This window comes from Caretta caretta, chromosome 9 (genome assembly GCF_965140235.1).
Source record: "Caretta caretta isolate rCarCar2 chromosome 9, rCarCar1.hap1, whole genome shotgun sequence".
Classification (NCBI taxonomy): Eukaryota; Metazoa; Chordata; order Testudines; family Cheloniidae; genus Caretta; species Caretta caretta.
The window spans coordinates 103394172-103414946 of record NC_134214.1 but is presented as its reverse complement, the minus strand read 5'-3'; the positions used below and the strand labels follow the sequence as shown (position 1 = coordinate 103414946).

General features: G+C 45.5%; 1 protein-coding gene across 3 annotated transcripts in view; it reads right to left on the bottom strand.

The window, feature by feature from the left end:
• The window catches only part of LOC125642955 (rho-related GTP-binding protein RhoG-like), a 38256-nt gene that overhangs the window by 3380 nt on the left and 14101 nt on the right, over positions 1-20775 (bottom strand). Inside the window, exon 2 of one of the 3 annotated variants that reach the window (XM_048864970.2) lies at positions 3401-3450. The exons of 1 other annotated variant lie outside the window; for it this stretch is intronic. The gene's annotated coding sequence lies outside the window, so the exon portion shown is untranslated. Of the gene's footprint in view, positions 1-213; positions 278-3400; positions 3451-20775 lie in introns of those variants that run through there. One more of the 3 variants, XM_048864971.2, reaches the window with a different exon arrangement.

The window sequence follows — 20775 nt, the reverse complement described above, 5'->3', positions numbered from 1 at the left end:
GTGCACAGTGAGGATCCCCATCCCCCAAGTTTCTCACACACACCCGAAAACGTATTCCATAGCCCTCCCAGTTTGAGACCCTCTGCTCTAGAAAGAAACAGTAGAAGTAGAGGAGAGGAAAAAGAGGTACAACATACAAATAGAGTGGTCACATGGCAATTGGACACATCCTGATTATTTAGCTAAATAAAAATAAATTAGCTGAATACCTACAACCTAGCCTTAATCAGCCAGATAATTTCTTGTAGGTAATCTAAACGAGTCTTTAGGACTTGACTGCAGAGAAAGGGATTTGCGGTCTTGTGCCCCACAGCAAGATGTTCTCTGTCACTTGTGGTATCACACTGCTTGGCCCACTCCATGCTATCCTTGTTCTCTACCACCTAAGCAGTAGTAACACAGAGAAGGCTCTAGGAGTTAAACTGAATATGATTCAATGCAGATGAGGCAAATGCGCTAGTAAGATGTATGAATACTGCCTATAAAACAAGTAAAGTAATTCATTCACTCAGCACCAGTTACCTAGTACTGTAGAGGAACAGCCGTGTTAGTCTGTATTCGCAAAAAGAAAAGGAGTACTTGTGGCACCTTAGAGACTAACCAATTTATTTGAGCATAAGCTTTCGTGAGATGAAGTGAGCTGTATCTCACGAAAGCTTATGCTCAAATAAATTGGTTAGTCTCTAAGGTGCCACAAGTACTCCTTTTCTTTTTGCTAGTACTGTAGAGTATTCAGACCACACCAATAAAAGGTTTAGAATATAGAACCTAGGAGGAAAACTTGGTACATCTGTTCTTCGAAATATAATCAGACTGCTACCATGTCACTCTGAATACACAAAGAACTGTTCTAAAGAGACCAAGAACAGATTATTCTCACTAATCATTGATGGAACAGGCAGGAACTAATGAGCTGCAGCAAAGAAAGCTCATGTTAAGTACTAGGAAAACCCTAATACCAAAAGAGTTCATTAGTAAAATAAGCTTCCAAAAGCAGGTTGTAGAATCACTACTGGAGAGATCAGAGATTAAGGCCTTGTCTACACTTCAGAGTTGTGTCGATGCAAGTTACGCCAAACGATCAAAACCTACTCTAATTACATCACTTGTGCACGTTCACATAACACTCCCATCAGCGGAGCTCTAGCATCAGAGTAATGCACTGGGTACCTATCCCACTGTGCCACTCGCTACCTTCTGCGGCTAGAGGCTAGGAGTTGTGGGAAGGCAGAGTGGATCACAGAGCATCATGGATACGGGCTCAACATCCCATGATGCAGCTTTTTCTGTTCCATCACTCCATGGGCTTCCGACTGTGGTCGGTGCCATTTTTCAACAGCCTGTTTACAGTGCGCCCGCCCTCTTTGTCTGAAAGGATGGATCCTGCACTGCTCTCTACGGTTGTGGTCACTGTTATGACTAAGTCATGGCTGGTCATGCAGTATATCATGAGCAGCTCCCAATCTAAACAGGAATCTGAGGTGCCTGACCTGCTGTGTGCAATGGAGAGAAACACCACCAGATTACATTTGCCATTCACTGAGCTGCTGCACATTTCTCCCCACTGTATTTTCCACTGCAGGCATCCGATGAAGTGAACTGTAGCTCACAAAAGCTTATGCTCAAATAAATTTGTTAGCCTCTAAAAGGTGCCACAAGTACTTTTTTTTTTTTTGCGAATACAGACTAACACGGCTGCTACTCTGAAACATGGTGGACCGTCGCTTTTGGGCTTGCATCGTTATGCAGATCTGGAATGATGAGCAGTGGCTGCAGAACATTCAGATGCAGAAAGCCACCTTCCTAGAACAATGCGTGGAGCTTGGCCCAGCACTGCGGCACAAGGACACCAAAATGAGAGCTGCCCTCTCAGTGGAGAAACATGTGGCGATCACTCTGTGGAAACTGGCAACTCTAGACTGCTACCAGTCAGGTCGCGAATCAGTTTGGTGTCCATAGTTGGGACTGCATTATCGCAAGTGTGCAGGACATTCTACTACAAAAAACTGTGACTCTTGGAAATGTGTGTGATACAGTGGATGGCTTTGAGGCAATGGGATTTCCTAACTGTGGCACGGCGATAGATGGCACACATACCCCAATTTTGGCCCCAGACTATCTTGCAAAGGAGTACATCAATAGAAAGGGGTATTTCTCTATGGCATTGCAGGCACTTGTGGATCATTGTGGGTGTGTCACTGACATCAATGCGGGCTGGTCCGGGAAGGTGCATGACGCACACATCTTCAGGAGCATTGGCCTGTACAGAAAGCTGCAAGCAGAGACTTTCTTTCCAGACAAGATTCCAATGGGGGATGTTGAAATGCCCAAAGTGATCCTGGGAGACCCAGCATACCCTTTACTCCCATGGCTCATGAAGCCTTACATAGGAAACCTGGACAGCAGCAAGGAGCACTTCAACAACAGGCTGAGCAAATGCAGAATGACCGTAGAATGTGCTTTTGGAAGATTAAAAGCACACTGGCACTGCCTTTATGGCAGATTAGACCTAAATGAGGAAAATATTCCCATGGTCATAGCAACCTGCTGTGTGCTGCATACTATTTGTGAGGCTAAGGGTGAAAAGTTTTCCTCAGGGTGGAGCATGGATGCGGATCACCTGGCGGCTGATTTTGAGCAGCCAGAACCAGGGCTATTATAGGGGCACAACAGAGGGCTATTTGAATCCTGGAGCCTTTTAGGCACCATTTTGACAATGAGCACCAGCAATGTGTCTTGCTATCCAGCACTCTGCCATGCTTTGTTAACTCGCCACCTTGCATGAAAATTTTGATGATTCCTGATAGTGATTTGTAGTCAGCAAATGATCAGATTGCAACTGTGTATTAATTCCAGCAGCAACCACTGTGTGTAGGAGACAAATGAAGACTGATTATTTTTCAGAGAGTATGTTTTTATTAAACACCAATTAAAAACACAGAGAAAATGCTCAGTGGAAAGGGAGATAACAGTGAAGGGCAGGGTCCTGATGTAGGTTCTCATAGCTATGTGTTACTCCAGCTATCATTTTGGAAACTGTCTGAAGGGGTGGAGTGAACAGGGTACTGAGACGGGCTGGGAAGATGCAAGAAATGTCTGAGAGGAGTTTGGGGAAGGCATGACAAGCATCTCTGTATCAGCTACAGGGGGATGGGAGGGGAGAGAGAAGAGCACGCATGTGTTCTGCCTACAGCATGATTACAGACTTCAACATCTCCATTTGGTCCTCCATCACTTTTATCATCTGCTCCTGGGCCATTAAAATTCGCTCCTGGCTCTCCTTGCTGTCCTGCCTATTTTATAATTTTCACTTATTGTCTCTCCACACCCTTGTGTTCTTGTTTCTCAGCATCTGAGGATTGAAGAACATCTCAAAGCATGTCCTCCTTGGCTTCCTTACCTGGCAGAGGCACTCTGCCGGCATGTAGTGGGTTCCCCTGAAGGCCACATCTGCACAAACACAACAAACAGAACCATGCTTGTTAGTGCATTCACAGCTTCAAATCATAGTAAAATGCACCTTTTAAAATCTGAAATCAATTTCTCACTGTCCCTTGGCAGGCACACAGCTCAGCCAACACCCTAAACATGGTGAGTTCGTCCAGGGGAGGGAGAGCGCTCAAGATGGGGCAAAAGGTCTGGGAGGTTTTTTCAGAGGATCACTGCAAGCAACTAGGGACAAAATTGTAAATTCTACCACCAATTTTCCAGACAGAGATCATAGAAGTCAATATCTCACTCCTGCAGGTAAGCAAGGAGGCATCTCCTGCATCTATCTGGCTCGGATCCCTATGCAGCTCGCCTCTGTGCTGTTTTGGTCCCTGCACAAGTAATTCCTGATTGGTGCAGGAAAGTTTCATACAATGGGGGAAGGAACAAAGCAGCTCTGCCAAGGAACCTTCAACAGAGGATTAGTGAGTACTTCCAGGAAAGTTGCCGAGCGATCTCTCTAGCAGATTCCATGAAATCTCAGTGTGCATTAACACACTGTTCTGCCTCACTGCTTAGTTGTACAGGGGGATGCAAATCACATGCAAACACAGCTAGTCTTGTACATTTCTGTCCCTTCACCCACTTCTAGCACATAACAAAGCAGCGTCAACTCAAAAAGATCACTTACCAGAGCTCCCCTTTCCTGCTTCATGCACACCAGAGACAGATTGTTGGGACTGGCTCAAACCTGCCTGGGTCAAGAAAAGGCCCTGGCTTGCCGCAGTACCAGATGACCTTGTTGCCTGTCCCATCTCGTCCTCCAACTCAACCTCCTTGTCCACGACTTCGTCCTTGGGGTTGAGTCCACTGTCTGCTGTCTCCAGCTGTTGCCCTCCCACCCCGCAAGTATCCTCAGGGATCTTGATGGTGAAGGTGGGGTCACCACCGCGGATGGTGTCCAGCTCCTTATAGAAATGGCAGGTCTCCAGTACAGCACTAGAGCAACAGTTTGACTCCCTTGCCTTCTGGTACATCTGCCTCAGTTATTTTATCTTCACATGGCACTGATGCATGCCCTGTTCATAGCCCTTATCCAACATGCCACGAGAAATCTGACAGTAGGTATCAAAGTTCCTACAGCTGAATTTAAGCTGGGACTTCACAGCCTCCACTCCCCACAGAGAAAGCAGATCCAACAACTCAGGTGTGCTCAAAGCAGGAGAGTATTTGCTGCATGGAACCGCCATGATCAGCTGGAAAGATGCTATGTGAGCTCTCCATGCCAAGCAAACAGGAAGTGGAATACAAAAATTCCTGGACCTTTAAAGGTGAAGGTGCAGATACCTGTGTACCTGGGTGCAAGGCAGTTGAGTTCGAACTGCTGACCAGAGTGGTCAGGATGGGCATTATGGGACACCTCCTGGAAGCAATTTACAGCAACATAACCAAGTGCAATGTCTACACTAACACTTTGACCATATAACTTTACCACAAAAAGCTCAACACCTCTCATTGAGGTGGTTTTATTTTGTTGGCAAAGCAGGAGAGCTTTGTTGGTGGAAGTTGAATTATACTGCCTACATCTCCATTGTTTTGTTGACAAAAGATAACTTTTGTCAACAAAACTCTGTAGTGTAGACAAGGCCTAAGACTTTACGCCCACAACCCTTAAGAAACATTATGATATGCTGACCTAGTGCAGGGGGCTTAGCTAGATGGCCAAGCAGAGAATTCCTCAAATCCAACCTATTCCATCTCTCGCCATCATATGATTCCCATCATTTTCAATCCGGACTTTACAGACCTGAAGCTCCTGCTGTTCATCTGCAGGCATAAAAGTTGGCTGTACATTTTCATGCTGCAGTTTCTATTGCCGAGTCTGAACAAGAATGAAACTGCTGCACATATCTGCCTCCCCACCCTAATATCTTTCTGGCACTACTTATAGTCCTTGACTCCTGAACTGCAGACAAATCAGTTGCTTCCAGTCAAGATAGAAAGTGAGTGACTACATTTCATTTTTTGTAATCGGCAAAGATACAACAGAACATAGTACTGAGACCATGTTAAAATGGTTAAAACTTCTACAAAAATTGCGAAGTTCTTTTCCTCCAACTCCATCCTTGATCCCCTCCAATTTCTAGAAGTCATCAATAATCTCTTAATAGTCAAATTTCAGGGTCTCTCCTCTGCCCTGATCCTTAACTTTATCAATCACATCTGCATTGACATCTTATCTACACTGAGCTTCCACAATACTGTCTTCTGGTTTTCCTCCCATGATCAGTATACTTTAATATTTTGTATTAGCTGGATATAAGTTACTTAAATTTTGGTACATAATAAACCTAAACAGACTCATCAAATAACTTGTCAGGTTAGTGCCGGGCAAACTGAAGGATCCCAAAATACATTGGGAATTGTACACTTATTCACAACTAAGATACAGCTAGCTCTGCAAAGCATGGTAGAAAATCTGCCCCAGAAATCACCTAACAGGTTTGGAGGGGAAACAAAGTAGGTTTGGGAATTTTTGTTTATATATCAAATGGAAGGATGAAATTTAGGTAGATATAAGTCACTTAAATTAGAATCTAGACAAGACTGGGGTAACACTCCAATTCTTGCGACCACCATTAAAAAGGTGGATTCTGCGGCAACATGTGCATCTAACTGTTCAAACATGCCAACCAGAATCAGTGTCAGGACTAGAGTTTAGTAATTCAACTTTTAAAATATTATGTTAAAGTGGCACACATCAATGATCAGCTACCTAGAGTCATAATTGAAAGTAGAGCTGTGTACATTATATTGAGGTGATAGTACTTCTATTAAGATTGCACCAGAATTTCCATTTTAATAGGGGTGAAAAAGGCCTATACAAAGAATGGTTTCAGAGTAGCAGCCGTGTTAGTCTGTATTTGCAAAAAGAAAAGGAGTCCTTGTGGCACCTTAGAGACTAACAAATTTATCTGGGCATAAGCTTTCGTGGGCTATAACCCACTTCAGACGCATGGAGTTAAAAAATACAGTATAAATATACAGCACATGAAAAGATGGGAGTTGCCTTACCAAGGGGGGGGGGGTGTCAGTGCTAATGAGGCCAATTCAATCAGGGTGGATGTGGCCCATTCCCAACAGTTGACAAGAAGGGGTGAATATCAGAAGGAAAATTACTTTTTGTAGTGCTAACGAGGCCAATTCAATCAGGCCCTAAAATACAACCACATTTACTCCAATCCCTCAGACAGAGATAAACACCTACAGAATCTCGATCAAGCATTCTTAAAACTACAAGGAGTAGTTGTGGCACTTTAGAGACTAACCAATTTACGTGAGCATAAGCTTTTGTGAGCTACAGCTCACTTCCGATGAAGTGAGCTGTAGCTCACGAAAGCTTATGCTCACATAAATTGGTTAGTCTCTAATGTGCCACAAGTACTCCTTTTCTTTTTGCGAATACAGACTAACACGGCTGTTACTCTGAAACCTATCTTAAAACTACAATACCCACCTGGGGAAGTGAAGAAACAGACTAACAGAGGCAGAAGGGTACCCAGAAGTCACCTACTACAGGACAGGCCCAACAAAGAAAGTAACAGAACGCCACTAGCCATCACCTTCAGCCCCCATCATCAAGGATCAACAACCTATCCTGGAGGACAATCCCTCACTGTTTTCTGTGGAGCAGTGAGTGCCCACAGTGGGATTGGGTAAGAGGGGTGGGGGGAAATGAGGGAAGGGGAATGAGAGGGTGGAAAATGTGGGAACCCAGCATGCAGTGTCTCCTCAGCAGCAGCTGGGGCTCCCCTGTTAAGCAGGTTCAACAAACCCTCACCCTGAGAAGCCCTACCCCACTACACATGGACTCCGACAACCCCCCTCGCACCCTGGGCCCCCACCCCAATGAGCCCCAACCAGCTGCACCCTGGGCCCCCACCCCAACAAGCCCCACTCCCCCAGCACCCAGACACCCCCCCTGCCAAACCCCATCTCCCTACACCCAGACTCCCCCACTGAGCCCAACCACCATCACCTGGATCCCCTGCACAGTCCCATTGCCCCTGTGCATCCAGATCTCCCACTGCCCGCACCATGATTACCCCACAGAGAAACCTCTCACCCCACATCTGGATCCCCCCCACGCTAAGCCCCTCCACATTTGAATCATAGAGTATCAGGGTTGGAAGGGACCTCAGGAGGTCACCTAGTCCAACCCCCTGCTCAAAGCAGGACCAATCCCCAATTAAATCATCCCAGCCAGGGCTTTGTCAAGCCTGACCTTCAAAACTTCTAAGGAAGGAGATTCTACCACCTCCCTAGGTAACGCATTCCAGTGTTTCACCACCCTCCTAGTGGAAAAGTTTTTCCTAATATCCAACCTAAACCTCCCCCACTGCAACTTGAGACCATTACTCCTTGTCCTGTCCTCTTCTACCACTGAGAATAGTCTAGAACCATCCTCTCTGGAACCACCTCTCAGGTAGTTGAAAGCAGCTATCAAATTCCCCCTCATTCTTCTCTTCTGCAGACTAAACAATCCCAGTTCCCTCAGCCTCTCCTCATAACTCATGTGTACCAGACCCCTAATCATTTTTGTTGCCCTTCACTGGACTCTCTCCAATTTATCCACATCCTTCTTGTGGTGTGGGTCCCAAAACTGGACTCAGTACTCCAGATGAGGCCTCACCAATGTCGAATAGAGGGGGACGATCACGTCCCTCGATCTGCTCGGATCCTGCTGGGCTGAGCCTGCCCAGCCACACCTGGTATGCCCGGCACAGAGAGGCAGGGCCCTGGGGTGTTTCTGGGGCAGGCCCAGCCCTTGCACTGTCAGGGTCAGGTGCAGCCTCACTACTGAGTTCCTGTACTGGGAGAGGTAAGGTGGGAGATCACCGTGAAGCCCCTAATGCAGCCAGTGGCCTCTGCTCCCCACTGCCACGCTGGAGCCACATTTATTTACAAAATATGCAGAATTTCAAAATATTGTGTGCATAAATTTTAATTTTTTGGTGCAGAACTCCCTCAGGAGTAATACTGGCATGAAAACTAATCTCCAAGAAGATTTTTTTTTCTTTTTTTAAAACCTGCTTTCTGAAAGTAGGAAAAAAGCATACAGGCACAAAGCCAAAAATCTCAGCAGTGGAGATACTCTCTGGGTGTATCACAGATTATACTGGGAAAGGCCTGGCAGGCAGAGTAGAATCCCCAATGGTCATGTCTTCTGGAAGAGTTCAGTGAGAAATTCCACAGAAGCACAGCGTACAGATCTTATTTCATACATTCACAGAATAAGTCAGTCATCCACCTTTCCTACTAAAAGAACAAAACTAGACTCCAAGAACTACAATGCTCACGTGGCTACATTCTCCTCTACAAGACCTTGACTTCGTGCATTTCACCTATCCACAAACTTGCTTTTGTGTAAGCTGTACATAAGAAAACTGCTCTACACTTGGAATCAGGCAAGGCCACAATCAAATTCCCACTGAAGAAAAAAAAAAAGTCTCAAGGCATGAGAAGGTAAGTAAGCCACAGGAAGATAAGTTTTTATCCAAACCTCATTCTTATTTCAATACAGTTTATAGGACAAAAGTATTGTAGGAAAATCTCAGAGTTACATGAGGACCAAGACTGGAATGAGGGGTTTTCTCCCCTAAAATTATATCAACTTTTTGGGGGGGCGGGGGGGTGAGGAGTGTTTCATATTAACAGTTCAAATCTAGTTTGTTTGCAAGTGAACTGGAGTAGCTGCAAAACATTTCATTAGTGGTCAACAGGCTTCAAACTGGGGTTTACGAGCAGCAGCATAGCAGATAAGAATTTCTCCAAGATGTCACTTGTGCTCCAGAATCTAAGCTTTCAATTTTAAAACAAAATCTTTAGTGTGGAAAGGCAACCCTAATCTCTCTCCACTACATCTAGGGAAGTGAGCAGGATGTGGCTTGCTTACGTGCCCAAGCTCTAAAACATTTAGATCAGCGATACTCAGACAGAGGCTCCCAAGCTGCAAGTGGCTCTTAAGGTGTCTCCTTTGGCTCTTTGCAGCACATATTAAAACAGTGTGTGATTGAATTATTAACCAATCAGGCTGCTTTTACTATGTTATTAACCAATTGTAGTTGATAAAATGAAAATGCTGTGAGAATATATATTATATACACACAAAATATTTGTCATACTGTTTAAATATGAATATATAGTACTCTGGTAAGTGAAAATGAATTCACACTATGTCTCTTTTGGGTAATGTTGATCACTAGTTTGGCTCCTAAACCACTGAGGTCTGAGTATCACTGATTTAACTATACAATCATTTCCTTGTGGAGGGTTTGCAGGACTCCAACAAAACCCTCCAAACACTCAAAACCTTTACACATCAGGAACCCAGAATCCAACTTGTCAAGGGAAGTGACTTCTACCTGGGTAATTTCATTTCTCTTATTATTTCTTAACCATGAGTGTGCATGGTGCTGTACATGATAGAAGTATGAAGACACTTCATAGTCCAGAAAAATCTTTCAGTCAAAAAGAGAAGAGGGACAGAGGGACCCAGACGAGGGGATTCATCTTAGATATTTATTTGCTTTGGTGGCCCTCAAAATGAATCTTTTGGAGAGATTTAAGTGAGGAAGGAAGAAAATGAGTAGAACAGGATAGAAAGGAAGGTGTGTGCATAGGTGGCAGCATGAAAGATGTGGAGACAAGAATGTGAGAAATCAATAGGAGACATGTAGGGCTTGTCTATACTTACCCCATTGCAGCATTGCAGATGCACAATTACAGCTGTGCCACTGTAGTGAAGACACTACCTATGCAGACAGGAGAGCTTCTCCCGTCGGTATAGGTATTCCACCTTCTTGAGAGGTGGTAGCTATGTCAACAGGAGAAGCCCTCCCATTAACACAGCACTGTCTACACCAGGAGTTTGGTCAGGATAACTGCATCGCACAGGGGTGTGGATTTTCTGACATAAGTTTACAATATAGCCTAGAGCTAAGACTAGCACCACTGGCATGGCAAAAGAGGTATGAGTTATGAAGCGAGATCCAAGATGCAGGCTAGGGCAGTTGTGCCTGGCTTTCCAGGCAAGGATGGAAAGTTTAAATTTAATATAGTGAGTGATGAGAGCCAATAGAGGGATTCAATGAGGGCAGTGTGTATGGATCTACAAGGTAGAATGGTAATTTTGGTGGCAATGTTTTGGATGTAATATAGATGCGCAGGCAGTGTACATCTGGAAGGACAGAGGAAGGAATTAGTTAAAATCAAGGTGGGAGATAATTAGGGCAAGAGCTTTAGCACCCAGGATAAAGAGAAAAGTGAATTTGCAAAACATGGAAGAAATAGCAGAATATGACTACTTCTTGAGAAGCTAGTCCTGGGACCCACAAGGGGAGAGGCAATTCTTGATTCTGTCCAAAGTGGTGCACAGGATCTGGTCCAAGAGATGACTATAGCTGAGGTGCTTGGTAATAACAACCATAACGTAACTAAATTTAACTTCCTTGTAGTGGGAAAATACCAAAGAAACAGACCATAGTTCCCCTTTTTGAAGTTAAATGCTACTACACAAAAATGCTAGTTAAACAGAAGTTAAAAAGAATAGTCAAAAGGTGAAATGCCTGCAAGCTGTATGGAAACTATTTCCAAACACTATAATAGAGGCTCATACTAAAAGTATATCCCAAATTAAAAAAAAAAAAGAAGAACACCAAAAAATGCCATCATGGCTAAATAGAGTAAAAGAAGCTCACTTCTTGTTAGAAGCAAAAAGGCATACTTTAAAAACTAAAAGTCAAATCCTACTGAGGAAAACAGAAAGGAGCATTAACTCTGACAAGTCAAGTGTAAAAGTATAAATTAGGCAGGCCAAAAAAGAACGTGAAGAGCAACTAACAAGACAAAAATTAACTGCAAAAAAAATTTTAAGGACATCAGAAGCAGGAAGCCTGCCAAACAATCAGTGGGGTCACTGGACGATCAAGGTACTACAGGAATACTCCAGGAAGACAAGCCCATTGCAGAGCAGCTAAATTAATTCTTTACATCAGAGCACATCAGGGAGACTCCCACACCCAAGCCATTCTTTTTAGGTGAAACATCTGAGGAACTATCCCAGATTAAGGTGTCACTAGAGGAGCCTTTGGAACAAACTTTAATTTAACAGTAATAAGTCACCAGGACCAAATGGTATTCACACAGGAGTTGTGAAGGAACTCAAATATGAAACTGCAAAACAACTGTAGTACATAACCTATTGCTTAAATCAGCCTCTCTACCAGATGACCGGAGGGTAGCTAACATAATGCCAATTTTTTAAAAAGAGGCACCAGAGGCGATCCTGGCAGTTACAGGCTAGTAACTGTAACTTCAGTACCAGACTAACTGGTTGCAGATATAGTAAAGAACAGAATGATCAGACACAGATGAACACGATATGTTGGGGAAGAACCAACATGATTTTTGTTTAGGAAAATCATGCCTCACCAATCTATCAGAATTCTCTGAGGGAGTCAACCAGCATGTGGGCAAGGGTGATCCAGTGCATATAGTATACTTGGATTTTCAGAAAGCCTTTACAAGGTCCCTCAAAGTCTCTTAAGTAAAGTAAGCAGTCAGGAGATTAGTTAAAAGATAAGACCCAAAGGTAGGAATAAACAAATAGTAAGTTTTCACAGTTCCCCAACAATCTGTAATAGGGCCTGTGCTATTCAACATTCATAAATGACCTGGAAAAGGGAACAAACAGTGAGGTGGCAAAGTTTACCAAGATAGTTAAGTCTAAAGTTGACTGAAGAGTTACAAAAGCATCTCACTAAACGGGGTGAGTGGGCAACAAAATGGCAGATGAAATACAATGTTTATTGGTGCAACGTAACATTCGAAAAAATAATCCCAACTATACATACAAATGAAGGGGTCTAAATTAGCTGTTACCACTCAAGAAAGATCTTGGAGGCTTTATGGATAGTTCTCTAAAACCATCTGCTCAATGTGAAGCAACAGTCAAAAAGAGTTAATGTTAGGAACCATTAGGAAATGGATAGAAAATAAGAAAGAAAATATAATGCCACTATATAAATCCATGGTATGCACATACCTTATATACTTCATGCATTGGAAAAATTGGAAAAAGGTACAGAAAAAGGGCAACAAAAATGATTAAGGGTATGGAACAGCTTCCATATGAGGAAAGAGTAAAAAGACTGGGGACTAGTCATCGCTTTCTAAGATGAACATGGGGGAATATGATAGAGGGCTATAAAATCATGAGTGGTCTGAAGAAAATAAGTATTATTTGCCCTTTCACATAACACACGAACTGTCACCCAATAAAATTGGTAGGCAGCATGTTTTAAAACAAATTGCCGCCCTGACCGGGAAAACCGAGAAGTCTGCTGCTTGCCAGGGGCTAAGATTCGCGATGTGACGGAGAGACTGCCGAGACTCATCAAGCCCTCGGATCGCTACCCCTTCCTGCTTCTCCACGTGGGCACCAATGATACTGCCAAGAATGACCTTGAGCGGATCACTGCTGACTACGTGGCTCTGGGAAGAAGGATAAAGGAGTTGGAGGCGCAAGTGGTGTTCTCGTCCATCCTCCCCGTGGAAGGAAAAGGCCTGGGTAGGGACCGTCGAATCGTGGAAGTCAACGAATGGCTACGCAGGTGGTGTCGGAGAGAAGGCTTTGGATTCTTTGACCATGGGATGGTGTTCCATGAAGGAGGAGTGCTGGGCAGAGATGGGCTCCATCTTACGAAGAGAGGGAAGAGCATCTTTGCCAGCAGGCTGGCTAACCTAGTGAGGAGGGCTTTAAACTAGGTTCACCGGGGGAAGGAGACCAAAGCCCTGAGGTAAGTGGGAAAGCGGGATACCGGGAGGAAGCACAGGCAGGAATGTCTGTGAGGGGAGGGCTCCTGCCTCATACTGGGAATGAGGGGCGATCGACAGGTTCTCTCAAGTGCTTATATACAAATGCACAAAGCCTTGGAAACAAGCAGGGAGAACTGGAGGTCCTGGTGATGTCAAGGAACTATGACGTGATTGGAATAACAGAGACTTGGTGGGATAACTCACATGACTGGAGTACTGTCATGGATGGTTATAAACTGTTCAGGAAGGACAGGCAGGGCAGAAAAGGTGGGGGAGTAGCACTGTATGTAAAGGAGCAGTATGACTGCTCAGAGCTCCGGTACGAAACTGCAGAAAAACCTGAGTGTCTCTGGATTAAGTTTAGAAGAGTGTGCAACAAGAGTGATGTAGAGGTGGGAGTCTGCTATAGACCACCAGACCAGGGGGATGAGATAGATGAGGCTTTCTTCCGGCAGCTCACGGAAGCTACTAGATCGCATGCCCTGATTCTCATGGGTGACTTTAATTTTCCTGATATCTGCTGGGAGAGCAATACACCGGTGCATAGACAATCCAGGAAGTTTTTGGAAAGCGTAGGGGACAATTTCCTGGCGCAAGTGCTAGAGGAACCAACTAGGGGGGGCGCTTTTCTTGACCTGATGCTCACAAACCAGGTAGAATTAGTGGGGGAAGCAAAAGTGGATGGGAATCTGGGAGGCAGTGACCACGAGTTGGTTGAGTTCAGGATCCTGACGCAGGGAAGAAAGGTAAGCAGCAGTATACGGACCCTGGACTTCAGGAAAGCAGACTTCGACTCCCTCAGGGAACGGATGGCCAGGATCCCCTGGGGGACTAACTTGAAGGGGAAAGGAGTCCAGGAGAGCTGGCTGTATTTCAAGGAATCCCTGTTGAGGTTACAGGGACAAACCATCCCGATGAGTCGAAAGAATAGTAAATATGGCAGGCGACCAGCTTGGCTTAATAGTGAAATCCTAGCGGATCCTAAAAATAAAAAAAGCTTACAAGAAGTGTAAGGTTGGACAAATGACCAGGGAAGAGTATAAAAATATTGCTCGGGCATGTAGGAATGATATCAGGAGGGCCAAATCGCACCTGGAGCTGCAGCTAGCCAGAGATGTCAAGAGTAACAAGAAGGGTTTCTTCAGGTATGTTGGCAACAAGAAGAAAGCCAAGGAAAGTGTGGGCCCCTTACTGAATGAGGGAGGCAACCTAGTGACAGAGGATGTGGAAAAAGCTAATGTACTCAATGCTTTTTTTGCCTCTGTCTTCACTAACAAGGTCAGCTCCCAGACTGCTGCGCTGGGCATCACAAAATGGGGAAGAGATAGCCAGCCCTCTGTGGAGATAGAGGTGGTTAGGGACTATTTAGAAAAGCTGGACGTGCACAAGTCCATGGGGCCGGACGAGTTGCATCCGAGAGTGCTGAAGGAATTGGCGGCTGTGATTGCAGAGCCATTGGTCATTATCTTTGAAAACTCGTGGCGAACCGGGGAAGTCCCGGATGACTGGAAAAAGGCTAATGTAGTGCCAATCTTTAAAAAAGGGAAGGAGGATCCTGGGAACTACAGGCCAGTCAGCCTCACCTCAGTCCCTGGAAAAATCATGGAGCAGGTCCTCAAAGAATCAATCCTGAAGCACTTGCATGAGAGGAAAGTGATCATAGAATCATAGAATATCAGGGTTGGAAGGGACCCCTGAAGGTCATCTAGTCCAACCCCCTGCTCGAAGCAGGACCAATTCCCAGTTAAATCATCCCAGCCAGGGCTTTGTCAAGCCTGACCTTAAAAACCTCTAAGGAAGGAGATTCTACCACCTCCCTAGGTAACGCATTCCAGTGTTTCACCACCCTCATAGTGAAAAAGTTTTTCCTAATATCCAACCTAACCTCCCGCACTGCAACTTGAGACCATTACTCCTTGTTCTGTCATCTGCTACCACTGAGAAGAGTCTAGATCCAGCCTCTCTGGAACCCCCTTTCAGGTAGTTGAAAGCAGCTATCAAATCCCCCCTCATTCTTCTCTTCCACACACTAAACAATCCCAGTTCTCTCAGCCTCTCCTCATAACTCATGTGTTCCAGTCCCCTAATCATTTTTGTTGTCCTCTGCTCGACGATTTCCAATTTTTTCACATCCTTCTTGCAGTGTGGGGCCCAAAACTGGACACAGTACTCCAGATGAGGCCTCACCAATGTTGAATAGAGGGGAACGATCACGTCCCTCGATCTGCTCGCTATGCCCCTACTTATACATCCCAAAATGCCATTGGCCTTCTTGGCAACAAGGGCACACTGCTGACTCATATCCAGCTTCTTGTCCACTGTCACCCCTAGGTCCTTTTCCGCAGAACTGCTGCCTAGCCATTCGGTCCCTAGTCTGTAGCGGTGCATGGGATTCTTCCATCCTAAGTGCAGGACCCTGCACTTATCCTTATTGAACCTCATCAGATTTCTTTTGGCCCAATCCTCCAATTTGTCTAGGTCCTTCTGTATCCTATCCCTCCCCTCCAGCGTATTTACCACTCCTCCCAGTTTAGTATCATCCGCAAATTTGCTGAGAGTGCAATCCACACCATCCTCCAGATCATTTATGAAGATATTGAACAAAACCGGCCCCAGGACCGACCCTTGGGGCACTCCACTTGATACCGGCTGCCAACTAGACATGGAGCCATTGATCACTACCCGTTGAGCCTGACACTCTAGCCAGCTTTCTACCCACCTTATAGTGCAGGAACAGCCAGCATGGATTCACCAAGGGAAGGTCATGCCTGACTAATCTAATCGCCTTTTATGATGAGATTACTGGTTCTGTGGATGAAGGGAAAGCAGTGGATGTATTGTTTCTTGAATTTAGCAAAGCTTTTGACACGGTCTCCCACAGTATTCTTGTCAGCAAGTTAAGGAAGTATGGGCTGGATGAATGCACTATAAGGTGGGTAGAAAGCTGGCTAGATTGTCGGGCTCAACGGGTAGTGATCAATGGCTCCATGTCTAGTTGGCAGCCGGTATCAAGTGGAGTGCCCCAAGGGTCGGTCCTGGGGCCGGTTTTGTTCAATATCTTCATAAATGATCTGGAGGATGGTGTGGATTGCACTCTCAGCAAATTTGCGGATGATACTAAACTGGGAGGAGTGGTAGATACGCTGGAGGGGAGGGATAGGATACAGAAGGACCTAGACAAATTGGAGGATTGGGCCAAAAGAAATCTGATGAGGTTCAATAAGGATAAGTGCAGGTCCTGCACTTAGGATGGAAGAATCCCATGCACCGCTACAGACTTGGGACCGAATGGCTCGGCAGCAGTTCTGCAGAAAAGGACCTAGGGGTGACAGTGGACGAGAAGCTGGATATGAGTCAGCAGTGTGCCCTTGTTGCCAAGAAGGCCAATGGCATTTGGGGATGTATAAGTAGGGGCATAGCGAGCAGATCGAGGGACGTGATCGTTCCCCTCTATTCAACATTGGTGAGGCCTCATCTGGAGTACTGTGTCTAGTTTTGGGCCCCACACTACAAGAAGGATGTGGATAAATTGGAGAGAGTCCAGCGAAGGGCAACAAAAATGATTAGGGGTCTGGAACACATGACTTATGAGGAGAGGCTGAGGGAGCTGGGATTGTTTAGCCTGCAGAAGAGAAGAAGGAGGGGGGATTTGATAGCTGCTTTCAACTACCTGAAAGGGGGTTCCAAAGAGGATGGCTCTAGACTGTTCTCAATGGTAGCAGATGACAGAACGAGGAGTAATGGTCTCAAGTTGCAGTGGGGGAGGTTTAGAGTGGATATTAGGAAAAACTTTTTCACTAGGAGGGTGGTGAAACACTGGAATGCGTTACCTAGGGAGGTGGTTGAATCTCCTTCCTTAGAGGTTTTTAAGGTCAGGCTTGACAAAGCCCTGGCTGGGATGATTTAACTGGGAATTGGTCCTGCTTCGAGCAGGGGGTTGGACTAGATGACCTTCAGGGGTCCCTTCCAACCCTGATATTCTATGATTCTGTGAAATATAAGCAACTACTTCTTCACACAATGCACAGTCAACCTGTGGAACTTGTTGCCAGGGGATGTTGTGAAGGCCAAAACTATAACTGGGTTCAAAAAAGAATTAGATAACTTCATGGAGGACAGGTTCATCAATATATTAGCCAAGATGGTCAGGCATGCAACCCCATGCTCTGAGTGTCCCTAAACCTCTGACGGCTGGAAGCTGGGACTGGATGACAGGGTACAGATCACTCAGTTGCCCTGTTTTGTTCATTCCCTCTGAAGCACCCGGCACTGGCCACTGTCAGAAGACTGAATACTGGGCTAGATGGATTACTGGTCTGACCCAGCATGGCCATTCTTACGACAAGCGGGTGCAGCACATGGAGAGGCAACAGTTGTTTCTACCTCCTGGTCCATCCGGACATTTAGGAGGAGAGAAGTTATGTTCAACTAGGATCAGGTTCCTCCTCTTCAGTGGTTACTATAGACAAAAGATTAATAGCGTCACAGATTCCAAGGACAGAAGGCACCACTGTGATCATCTAGTCTGACCTCTTATATAAGAGACCATAGAACTTCCCAAAAATAATTCTGAGAGCATACCTTTTAGAAAAACATTCAATCTTGATTTAATCATGGTCAGTGATGGAGAATCCACCATGACCCTTAGTAAGCTGTTCCAATGGTTTGTTACTCTATTAAAATTTTACACCTTATTTCCATTCTGATTTGGTCTAGTTTCAATTTCCAGCCATTAGATCATGTCACACCTTTTTCTGCTAGATTAAAGAGCCCATTATTAAATATTTGTTCCCCTATAGACTAATCAAGTCATCCCATAACATCCTCTTTGTTAAACTAAAGAGACTCAAAGAGCTCAGTCACTACAATGCATGTTTTCTAATCCCTTAATCAATATTGTGGCTCTTTGAACCCTCTCCAGTTTATAAACATCCTTCTTGAACTGTGAACACCAGAAAGAAGGACAGCGTTCCACAAGTGCCCAAATATAGAAGTAAAATAACCTTTCTACTCCTACTCAAGATTCCTCTATTTCTGCACATGTGACAAAAGTGCTGGGAAACAGCAGCTGATTCACCATTCTGTTAACTGCAACCACAAGTAGTTGCTCTAGAGTAGCCCTCGTAAAAAAGACTATGCCTAATTGGTGGATTGGGACAGGCTAAGGAGAGCCCAAGAGGTAGAAAAGGCACAGGAAGAAGTGCCCAGAGAGAGAAGCAGGCTTTTCAGAGTCAGAACCAGGAGATCTCTCCTCACCCCCAGTTCCCCCAGGGAAAATACCTTCTGTCTGCTCCATCCTTGGCTGAAAGAGCTTATGATTGTATGATATTGTAAATTGTGACAAAGTTCCTCCTCTGCCTTGGTGGGTCCTGCACTTATTGGCTGATTTGCTCGCCTCAGAGGTTCACCGCAGCCCTCAGTTTGGCCACTTTCGTGGCTCAAATCTGCCTTTCACTCAGTTAGCCTCATCACTGGCCAGCATGGGGAAAAGGAAGAAGAACAATCCCCGCAGTCTCTGCTGATCCACCTAATGGATTGGGGAACAGGCTAGAGACTTTCCCCTCTGGTGGAGCCCACAGTCCAGGTCAACTCCTCCGGCATCAAGTAGGGAGTTGAGGGCCCGCCTGCTACTCAGGGTTCCAGCCCAGGGCCCTGTGGATTGCAGCTGTCTACAGTGGCTCCTGGAACAGCTGCATGACAGCTACAACTCCCTGGGCTACTTTCCCCGTGGCCTCCTCCCAACACCCTCTTTATCCTCACCACAGGACCTTCCTCCTGATGTCTGATAATGCTTCTACTTCTCAGGCTTCCAGTAGTAAGCTTCCCACTCAGCTTCTTGTGCTTCTTGCTCCCAGCTCCTCGCATGCACCACAAACTGAAGTGAGCTCCTTTTTAAACCTAGGTGCCCTGATTAGCCTGCCTGCCTTAATTGATTCTGGCAGCTTCTTTATTGGCTGCAGGTGTTCTAATCAACCTGTCTGCCTTGTTTCCAGAAAGTTCCTGATTGTTCCGGAACTTTCCCTGTTACCTTACCCAGGGAAAAGGAACCTACTTAACCTGGGGCTAATATATCTCCCTTCTATCACTCTCCTGTAGCCATCTGGGCTGACCCTGTCACATATCCTCCCCTCTGCTCAACACCACAGGATTGGACAACTTGGGACGTCAGGCAGTGTACCCATAACAAACCATCTGCATTGCCATGGTGGCTTCCAGCCTGTTGTTGTATGGTGAATTGGAAAGGTTGTACGGACAGAAACCTTCTCTTTATTTCGCTGCATCCATTGGAGGGGTTCATGGTCGATCACATGGGTAAACAGTCGTCCCAGCAGGTAATGTAGTGTTTCCATGGCCCATTTCACAGCAAGGCACTCTCTCTCAACCACGGCACACTTCTGCTCTCTTGTGAGGAGTTTCCTACTGAGGTAGAGCATTGGGTGTTCTTAGTCTCCAACCATCTGTGATGGGACAACTCCCAATCCTACTTCAGATATATCTGTTTGTAAAATGAATTCTTTGTTGAAGTCTGAGGCTATACGCACAGGATTACTGCAGAGGGCTCTCCGTAGATCCATGAATGCATTCTCCACAGTGTCAGTCCACTTCACCATGTCCGGACCCCTAGCTTTTATCAGGTCTGTCAGAGGACTCACTCTGGTAGCGAAATGGGGAATAAATCGCCGGTAGTACCCCACCACCCCAAGGAATGCCCAGACTTGCTTTTTCCCCCTGATTTGGCTGGGGTCAATTTGTTTGTTCCAGTTTGTTCAGCTGGGGCTTGACCATGCCCCTTCCTACAATGTAGCCAAGGTATTTAGCCTCAGCTAGCACTATAGCACACTTGGCTGGATTGGCTGTAAGGCCAGCCCGTCTTAGTGTGTCCAGAACCGCAAGTGGGTCTCCCAGTTGGGGGTATGGATAAGTACATCATCCAGGTATGCAGCTACATAACTGGTATGGGGCTGCAGGAGCTTATCATCCATAAGACGCTGGAAAGTGGCAGGTGCCCCATGCAGTCCAAAAGGAAGAACAGTATATTGAAACAGACCCTCTGGTGTCGAGAATGCAGTCTTTTCTTTTGCATCTTTGGCAAGGGGAATCTGCCAGTATCCCTTTGTTAAATCAAGGGTGGTCAAAAAATCAGGCATTGTCCAGGCGGTCAACTAACTCTTCAATACGGGGTATGCATCAAATTTGGCTCTCATTCAGCCGGCGAAAGTCATTACAAAACCTAGTGGTGCTATTGGGTTTGGGCACCAACACAATCAGGCTCGACCATTGACTGTGGGACTCTATGACTCCCAGTTCCAATATTCTTTTTGCCTCCGCCTTGATCTCCTCCCTTTTTGCCATGGGGACCCGGTAGGGCCTTAAAGTTACCTTTGCCCCAGGATCTGTGACAATGTGGTGATATGTTTCGGTGGTCCGGCCTGGTTTGGTTAAAAACACGTCCTGGTACCAGTTGAT